This window comes from Taudactylus pleione, unplaced genomic scaffold, assembly GCF_031769625.1.
Source record: "Taudactylus pleione unplaced genomic scaffold, aTauple2 ptg000040l, whole genome shotgun sequence".
NCBI classification, from domain to species: Eukaryota; Metazoa; Chordata; class Amphibia; order Anura; family Myobatrachidae; genus Taudactylus; species Taudactylus pleione.
The window spans coordinates 8,570,358-8,579,632 of record NW_028284442.1 but is presented as its reverse complement, the minus strand read 5'-3'; the positions used below and the strand labels follow the sequence as shown (position 1 = coordinate 8,579,632).

The following is a 9,275-nucleotide window of genomic DNA, read 5'->3' as shown; positions in this document are numbered from 1 at the left end:
TCTGAGAGTGATCAATTAACTTCTCAGTTGTCTGTATAGGATATATCTGACAAGTGGGAATGCTGCCAATGAGTTTTCCTGCAACTATGTATTGGAAGAATTATGTAAAACTAATATGTTGATAGCTTATGTTTTTTGTTTTGGAAATTGTTGTCCATTCTTATAAATACTAGTATTTTGGACCAGTCATTTTGTAGTTGCTAGCTTTGGACTAGGTTTTTCTCCCTCTTCCGCTACCCTCATCTTTCTTCACTGTTTTAGTCTCTTTCCATCCCACCCCCTTCCCCCCCTCTTTAACCCTTATTTCCCCTATCCACCACAATCTCCCCCTCATGGTCCTCTTCTCTCACCTTTTTTCCCCTTACTCCCACGGTCTTCTCTCTTTTTTTGCTCTTAGCTATGCGTATAGGTCCGATGTTACTGATTATTTCATTATGTTGACTAAGTATACAGATAGGTGTAAGGGGGAAGTGGGTGTCCTTATGGTAAGCTGTGATCGCAATGCGACTGCAAACATTTGCATTTCACCGCTAATATTGTCAACTGCCGTGTGTGCAGAATAGCGATCCTTGCTGAATCAGGCCCTAAGTTTTGATTGATACAGTCAGGTCCATAAATATTGGGACATTGTCAGAATTTTCATATTTTGGCCTCTATTCACCACCACAATGGTTTTGAAATTAAACAAACAAGATGTGCTTTAACTGCAGACTTTCAGATTTGAGGGTAATTACATCCAAATCAGGTGAACGGTGTAGGAAGTACAACGGTTTCTATATGTGCCTTCCACTTTTTAAGGGGCCAAAAGTAATGGGACTATCAACTCAAAAGCTATTTCATGGACAGGTGTGGGCTATTCCCTCATTATTTCATTATCAATTAAGCAGGTAAAAGGTCTGGAGTTGATTCTAGGTGTGACATTTGCATTTGGAATCAGTTGCTGTCAACTCTCAATATGAGATCCAAAGAGCTGTCACTATCAGTGAAGCAAGCCATCATTAGGCTGAAAAATCAAAACAAACCCATCAGAGAGCTAGCAAAAACATTAGGTGTGGCCAAATCAACTGTTTTCAACATACTTAAAAAGAATGAACGCACCGGAGTGCTCAGCAACACCAAAAGACTCGGAAGACCACGGAAAACAACTGTGGTGGATGACAAAATAATTATTTCCCTGGTGAAGAAAAACCCCTTCACAACAGTTGGCCAAATCAAGAACACTCTCCAGGAGGTAGATGTATATGTGTCAAAGTCAACAATCAAGAGAAGACTTCACAAGAGTGAATATAGAGGGTTCACCACACGATGTAAACCATTGGTGAGCCACAAAAACAGGATTAGAGTTTGCCAAACAACATCTAAAAAAGCCATTACAGTTCTGGAACAACATCCTATGGACAGATGAGACAAAGATCAACTTGTACCAGAGTGATGGGAAGAGAAGGAAAGGAACTGCTCATGATCCAAAACATACCACCTCATCAGTGAAGCATGGTGGTGGTAGTGTCATGGTGTGGGCATGTATGACTGCCAATGGAACCGGTTCCCTTGTATTTATTGATGATGTGACTGCTGACAAAAGCAGCAGAATGAATTCTGAAGTGTTTCGGGCAATATTATATGCTCATATTCAGTCAAATGCTTCAGAACTCATTGGACGGCGCTTCACAGTGCAGATGGACAATGACCCGAAGCATACTGCAAAAGCAACCAAAGAGTTTTTTAAGGCTAAAAAGTGGAATGTTATGCAATGGCCAAGTCAATCCCCTGACCTGAATCCGATTGAGCATGCATTTCACTTGATGAAGACAAAACTGAAGGGAAAATGCCCCAAGAACAAGCAGGAACTGAAGACATTTGCAGTAGAGGCCTGGCAGAGCATCACCAGGTACGAAACTCAGCGTCTGGTGATGTCTATGCGTTCCAGACTTCAAGCTGTAATTGCCTGCAAAGGATTTGCAACAAAGTATTGAAAAGTGAAAGTTAGATTTAGGATTGTTTAGTATGTCCCATTACTTTTGGCCCCTTAAAAAGTGGGAGGCACATATAGAAACCGTTGTAATTCCTACACCGTTCACCTGATTTGGATGTAATTACCCTCAAATTAAATCTGAAAGTCTGCAGTTAAAGCACATCTTGTTTGTTTCATTTCAAAGCCATTGTGGTGGTGAATAGAAGCCAAAATATGAAAATTCTGTCAATGTCCCAATATTTATGGACCTGACTGTATATGCTTAACTGTGCCCTTAGTTTTGGGAGTTGTTTTTACCACTGGAGGGCACCCCCTGTTGTGGCAGCACTCTAGCACTTCTGGTTAGTCGCATGCATTCCACAGTGGTTCTGGCGTCATGATGGCCGGTGAGATAAATTGCTGGGATAGCGTGCTATGGCACTTTGAGCCCTTAAATTACGGCTGAATAAAAAAAAAAAACATCATTCTCTGAGATAATTACAGAGAGGGGGGCATGGTGTTTAAGGGGCTACAACTCAAACTATTTGAGATACCCAGCTGATATTTGGCATAGACTGGTAGAACAGTCGCTCGCTGCTGCATGCCAAACACACAAAAAATTAGGTTTTGGGAACAATCTAAAGTTCTCAATGTTAGTTTTTTTTCTTACACTCAGTTAGGACCACATTTCTGCAGTAGTCTACGGGTGCTTTTTGGGAAGGCATAACTGAAGGTAGAGGGCGAATTTAGACTTTGGGTTTGTTTTATTAGGTAGCTCTTGTTCCAGAGTATGTGCTTTTGGGGTTCAGGTAATTGAGAAATTTACGGTTTTTAAACCATTAGCCCACAAATGCTCCTTTATAGAGCTAGGGAATGTCAACTTGCTGAGCAATGTCAGTTGGTGGCCTCCTGTAGGGGCGTGTACAGTGGCTTCACTTGGGTGCATAAACATGACTGCTTTTTAGCAGGTGAACTGGAAGGGAATTACATACAGTTTTGTGATAGTGGGGCAGGGGGATTTTGGGGTGGGTGTGGGCACGTTATCACAGTAAAACCCTTGCACCGCTCACATTTATGAGTTTAAGCCTCATTCGAGCAGTTTCAGAGGAGTCTCATACAGCACATGATCATGACGTCCCTTATTTATTCAGGAGGAAAATCAGCAGAAAATTCAAAAGTGCTTTATTATAAGGGCATGGTGTTTCAGGGGCTGCATTTCAAAAGCTATTGGACATACTAAGCTGAAATTTGGCATGGATGTGTGGAACTGAGGTTTGTTTTGTTAGGTAGCTCTTGTTTCAGTATGGTTTGTGGTTCAAGTAATTGAGAAAATTGCAGTTTAACCATTGGCCAAAATATGAAGTTCAACTTGCTTACATGCTCAGTAGGTGGCCTCCTGCAAGGGGTGTACAGTGGCTTCACTTGGGTGCACAAACATGGCTACCTTTTAGCCCGCATCCCAATTTTTTTAGGTGTTTAATATATATATATTGTATATATAGTGTATGTATTGGTGTAAGCTATTAGATAAATATATCTATAACAGTACAAGGCCCAGCAGCAGAGCGGCCACACTGACTCACCCCTGCACAGGAAGACACACCGGGTCAGTAAGTGGAGACCGTTCCGGATCATGTCTCCAGGCAGAGAGCAGGGAGATATGACCGAAACTACACCTCCAGGGCTTCGGGAGCAGTGGGCTGCACCAATGAGACAGCAGCACGGGATAGCAGAAAGCGGGCAATAAAACGTTGGCAAGAAGAGGCTGCTGCACATCTTACAACTTCTATCCTGCACATCGAAACTCCTGCTGCCTCTGTATGTGATACCGATGTCCTGGAGTGATGCCATTCTGCTGAGCCGACTATCTGGGTGGCAGCAAGTGCTCCCTCCCTGGTGGACATTTCTGTTGCCATCTACCAGATATTTCACACAGCTGGACCCCCTTGTGTATTGTACAGTACACCAGCCAGAGCAGAGGACCCTCCTGCACTTCCTGGAGACCATGCAGCCCAGTACAGAGTAACCTGCAGAACTAGGAGGAGAAACATGGTGTACTATGTAGATAATAGTTTCCGACAGGCTGTGAGATGAAGCTCCATGCTGACGGAGCCCTCAGGTATGAAACATTGGTTGGCTGTGTGCCAGCTGTGACTGACAGCGCTTTGTGGAAAGTAAATGCAAACTACGGTCAGGGCAGGTCCAGGAAGATGGCAGTGACCGAGTAAACAGTTGGGCAGAAAGATGAAGACAATTTCGGATCATGTCTCCAAGCGGAGAGCAGGGGGAAATGCCCGGATATCCCGGCAGCAGCGCCGCCCAAGCTCAGGCAAAGACTGATCTCCAGGTGTTAGACCGAAATCAAAACTACCGTCAGGGCGGGTCCAGGAAGATGGCGGCGTCCCACAGCCTCATATGTCCCCCTCAGCTTCCATTATGTCATATGTATAATATACCATGTACATGTCCTAACACTTCACATACAGTCAGGTGCATAAATATTGGGACATTGACAGAATTTCCATATTTTGGCCTCTAACCACCACAATGGCTTTGAAATGAAACAAACAAGATGTGCTTTAACTGCAGACTTTCAGATTTAATTCGAGGGTAATTACATCCAAATCAGGTGAACGGTGTAGGAATTACAACGGTTTCTATATGTGCCTCCCACTTTTTAAGGGGCCAAAAGTAATGGGACAATCAACTCAAAAGCTATTTCATGGACAGGTGTGGGCTATTCCCTCGTTATTTCATTATCAATTAAGTAGGTAAAAGGTCTGGAGTTGATTCTAGGTGTGACATTTGCATTTGGAATCAGTTGCTGTCGACGCTCAATGAAATCCAAAGAGCTGTCACTATCCGTGAAGCAAGCCATCATTAGGCTGGAAAATCAAAAAACAAACCCATCAGAGAGATAGCAAAAACATTAGGTGTGGCCAAATCAACTGTTTGGAACATTCTTAAAAAGAAAGAACGCACCGGAGAGCTCAGCAACACCAAAAGACCCGGAAGACCACGAAAAACAACTGTGGTGGATTACAGAAGAATTATTTCCCTGGTGAAGAAAAACCCCTTCACAACAGTTGGCTAATCAAGTACACTCTCCAGGAGTCAAAGTCAACAATCAAGAGAAGACTTCACAAGAGTGAATATAGAGGGTTCACCGCAAGATGTAAACCATTGGTGAGCCTCAAAAACAGGAAGACCAGATTAGAGTTTGCCAAACATCTAAAAAACCCATTACAGTTCTGGAACAACATTCTATGGACAGATGAGACAAAGATCAACTTGTACCAGAGTGATGACGAGAAAGAAAGGAACTGCTCATGATCCAAAACATACCACCTCATCAGTGAAGCATGGTGGTGGTAGTGTCATGGCGTGGGCATGTATGGCTGCCAATGGAACTGGTTCCCTTGTATTTATTGATGATGTGACTGCTGACAAAAGCAGCAGAATGAATTCTGAAGTGTTTCGGGCAATTTTATATGCTCATATTCAGTCAAATGCTTCAGAACTCATTGGACGGCGCTTCACAGTGCAGATGGACAATGACCCGAAGCATACTGCAAAAGCAACCAAAGAGTTTTTTAAGGCTAAAAAGTGGAATGTTATGCAATGGCCAAGTCAGTCCCCTGACCTGAATCCGATTGAGCATGCATTTCACTCGAAGACAAAACTGAAGGGAAAATGCCCCAAGAACAAGCAGGAACTGAAGACATTTGCAGTAGAGGCCTGGCAGAGCATCACCAGGGATGAAACCCAGCGTCTGGTGATGTCTATGCGTTCCAGACTTCAGGCTGTAATTGCCTGCAAAGGATTTGCAACAAAGTATTAAAAAGTGAATGTTAGATTTAGGATTGTTTAGTTTGTCCCATTACTTTTGGCCCCTTAAAAAGTGGGAGGCACATATAGAAACTGTTGTAATTCATACACCGTTCACCTGATTTGTATGTAATTACCCTCAAATTAAATCTGAAAGTCTGCAATTAAAGCACATCTTGTTTGTTTCATTTCAGAGCCTTTGTGGTGGTGAATAGAGGCCAAAATATGAAAATTCTGTCAATGTCCCAATATTTATGCACCTGACTATGTACGTCATATATACATGTCCTGTCTTCCACACATCCTAATATATCCAATACATGTCCTGTCACCTAACATGTTATATATACCTGCTAATATATCCTATACATGTCATGTCTCCTCACACTGCCATGTGTGCCCCCCACGCTGTGTGTAATGTAACTACACTGCAATGCCGTGCTCGTTTTACACATGGCCCTGCATATAGAAGCAGGTCACCCGCGCTACTGTTGGCGGCTCAGTCACTGGTACCCACCTGTAGCTGGTGGTGGTGTCTGGGATTTTCCTCCAGCAGTGACAGAGGACGGGACAAGGGCACTGTGCTGGTTATCAGAGTTGTGTGCTATGGGTACTGTAGTTCCGCATAGGACGTGTTACTCAGTTGAAGCCATTATTAAGTAACATGCAAGGAGCTACAACTCCCAGAAGACGTAGTGTGCAGCGCACTCAACTGTCCTGAATTTGTGTAGCTTTATTTATTGTGTCTGTGTCATGCTCGGGCCCTTGGTGACAGAAGGACGGAGAAATGCATGTATATATTATATTCTCTGTGTGTATTGTGCAGCTGTACATTGCTGTTGTGTTACTGGGTGTGTAGACACTGCTACTGATAGATGGCCCACATGGCCTCTTTGTGAGACATTAATGTGCATGCCTAACAATCCCACCCACATTCACTGCCCGGCATAGTGTGTGCATGCCTAGCAATCCCATCCTACCCGCATTCACCGCCCGGCAAAGTGTGTGCATGCCTAGCAATCCCATCCTACCCGGATTCACCGCCCGGCATAGTGTGTGCATGCCTAGCAATTCCACCCTACCCACATTCACCTCCCAGCATAGTGTGTGCATGCCTAGCAATCCCATCCTACCCACATTCACCTCCCAGCATAGTGTGTGCACGCCTAGCAATCCCATCCTACCCACATTCACCTCCCAGCATAGTGTGTGCACGCCTAGCAATCCCATCCTACCCACATTCACCTCCCAGCATAGTGTGTGCATGCCTAGCAATCCCATCCTACCCACATTCACCTCCCAGCATAGTGTGTGCACGCCTAGCAATCCCATCCTACCCACATTCACCTCCCAGCATAGTGTGTGCACGCCTAGCAATCCCATCCTACCCACATTCACCTCCCAGCATAGTGTGTGCACGCATTATATCAAATATACATCATGACTGCTCATACAGGAATTATACTGGGGATACATGTGTGAGCTACTAGGTCTATACTGGGGTAATTATGTATTATAACAGGCACATATGATTGATATAACATGGGATAATACTCGGGTAGATTAGTGAGCTAGGTGGTTTATACTAGAGTAAATTATGATTATGTTAAAGGAACACATTATTGATATGGTTAATAAATGTAAAAAAAAACCAATGAAATTCCATAAACAAAAAACCTTACGGTTTCACATGTCCCATTTAGGCTTCATTAGACATGAACTGAAATGTCACAAAACCTACTGAATTTCTGCCACTCAAACTCAAAAAACCAATGCAATTCCGATCATTAAGGTTGATGCCTTAATGGACGTGTTCCTTGTGCAATACAGATGTGGTATGCCATGACACCATATGGTTAACTGCTAATTGCTGTCACTCACAAAACAGCTGCTAATTCACAGAATTGTGTGCTCATTGGAATACAGACATGCAGTCTATGCAACTGTGGTCTGAGCAGAAGATAGAGCTGCGCAGAGGGGAGGAGTGGTGTGGATGGGTGAGACAGAAAGGCATGGAGATGGGAATATTAAGCAGTACAGAGGTGGGGGGAAGCAAAAGTGATGCAGATGGGTGGAAAACTGGTGCGGAAAGTGGGGGGGAACAAAGTGATGCAGATGGGTAAAAAACAGTGGTGCGGATGGTGGGGATATAGAGTGGCATGAACATGGGAAGACAGAGCATAGCAGATGGGTAAAGACAGATTGAGGGAATACAGACTAGCACAAATGGAAGAACACACAACAGTAGGGATTGGGGAAGACAGACTGGTGCAGATGGGGAGGAAGACTGATTGTGTGGGGTAGGGGGAGACAGTTGGCAGGGGCAGAGTGGTGAAGATGGAGGAAGAAAAAGTGCCACAGATGAGAGCAATGTGGCTGGGGGGAAAGCAGTGGTGGAAGAAAACAGTGGAAAAGATGCAAGAAGACAACGTGGGAAAGAGATTGGGGCAGATGAGGGAACACAGACTAGAACAGTTGGGAGACCACAGAGCAGTAGGGATTGGGGAAGATATAGCAGCATGGAGGCGTGTAGGGGAGGAAAGTGCACATACATAGACAGAGTATGATAGTTTTAACAATTAGGGAGCTGAATGTGTATTCTGAAAAAAATGGATGTATGGAGTGAAAAGGATGTTGGAATCCAGTGAGATTGTTGGTGATCCAATGGGAAGATAGCAGGCTCTGAGTGGGATGTGGGAGCCAGATAACTGCTCAGACCACAGTTGCATAGACCACATGTGTGTTTTCCAGCATACAATTCTGTGGATTAGCAGCTCCACCATGTTGTGTGACATCAATCTCTGAGTGCTTAATCTGCAGTTACCCACAGGGTGTGACAGCATACCAGCATATATGTAAAGAGAAATCCTGCACTCACCATCAGATGATAAATTGCTGGAGTGCACTCCAAGGAGAACCCAAAAGGAAATCCAAATGTCTAGAATTGTAATCCACAGGAAGCAAAAAAAAAAAAAAGGCACTCTCCAGTCTTAGTGTAAAATATGCAAAAGAAAGTCGCATTTATTTTAACATACCCAGTAGTACACCATACACCAATGTATTGGCCCCTCTCAGAGCCTTCTTCAAGATGATGACACTTTAAGCAAATCCAGGTATTGTTTGTCACAACACTTGGATGATCATGCAGTAAAAACCAGAGCTGCTTCCCAGGCCCCCATTTTATACCTCATGTCAAACAGGAAGTGCCATGGTGATGTAACTTCTGGTGATGTCACATCCTGTTTGACATGAGGTATAAAATGGGGGTCTGAGAAGCAGCTCTTGTTTTCTCCTGCATGATTTTACTTGTGTTGTGGTAATACTTGAGTTTGCTGAGAGTGACCATCTTGAAGAAGACTCCTGGAGGGACAGAAATGTTGATGTATGGTGTACCACTGGGTATGTTAAAATGTGTGAACTTCTTTTGCATATTTTCCATTCCTGTGGATTACAATTATGTGTATGTATAGGATCTATGTGTGTATATTTTTATATA

At 43.7% G+C, this 9,275-nt stretch overlaps 1 protein-coding gene across 1 annotated transcript in view; it reads right to left on the bottom strand.

Annotated features, from left to right (window-relative positions):
• Positions 1-8,909, bottom strand: part of METTL25 (methyltransferase like 25) — a 326,584-nt gene extending 317,675 nt beyond the window's left edge. Inside the window, exon 1 of the mRNA XM_088454388.1 lies at positions 8,815-8,909. The gene's annotated coding sequence lies outside the window, so the exon portion shown is untranslated. The remainder of the gene's footprint in view (positions 1-8,814) is intronic.
• Between the last annotated feature and the right edge of the window lie 366 nt (positions 8,910-9,275).